Genomic DNA, 594 nt, shown 5'->3' on the forward strand with positions numbered 1-594 from the left:
GGATACCAGCTTAAGCTGAATTTGCCTGGTTTTAGCTAAAATGTATTGTCCCAACTACTTGTTTAAATTTTTTGCTTTCCTACTTGACCACAGAATCACAGAGCAGTTGGGGGTTGGAAAGGACCTCTGGAGATCAGCTGGTCAAACCCCCCTTCTCAAGCAGAGTCAGCTAGACCATGTCAGGTCGGGTTTTGAATATCTCCAAGGATGGAGACTCCACAACCCCTCTGGGCAAACTGCTCCAATGATCAACCAAAAAAGAGTTTTCTTATGGTCAAAAGAGAGTTTGCGTTGGCCGGGAATCGAACCCGGGTCAACTGCTTGGAAGGCAGCTATGCTTACCACTATACCACCAACGCCACACTAGGACTAGCAGGGATAATGTTCATAAAAGTATTCTAGGCACCTAAACTCAACTACATGCATTCCCTTTCTATTATAGATCAGATAATGACCTGTTTGCAAGTCCAGTGAAAGCTGTAAGAAAAACAGTGAACAGAAGAAAAGGTGGGGATATTGAGCCAGTTTCAGTCTGTTGTCATGATATTTCTACATCACTGTATGTGCAGTATAACATTCACATTTCCTGTCTAA

General features: G+C 43.1%; 1 non-coding gene across 1 annotated transcript; it reads right to left on the reverse strand.

The window, feature by feature from the left end:
• Positions 1–287: 287 nt before the first annotated feature.
• TRNAG-UCC (transfer RNA glycine (anticodon UCC)) lies at positions 288–359 on the reverse strand. Its single transcript has one exon. It is a non-coding gene; the product is annotated as a tRNA-Gly (tRNA).
• Positions 360–594: the final 235 nt, after the last annotated feature.

This window comes from Dromaius novaehollandiae, chromosome 13 (assembly GCF_036370855.1).
Source record: "Dromaius novaehollandiae isolate bDroNov1 chromosome 13, bDroNov1.hap1, whole genome shotgun sequence".
Lineage (NCBI taxonomy): Eukaryota > Metazoa > Chordata > Aves > Casuariiformes > Dromaiidae > Dromaius > Dromaius novaehollandiae.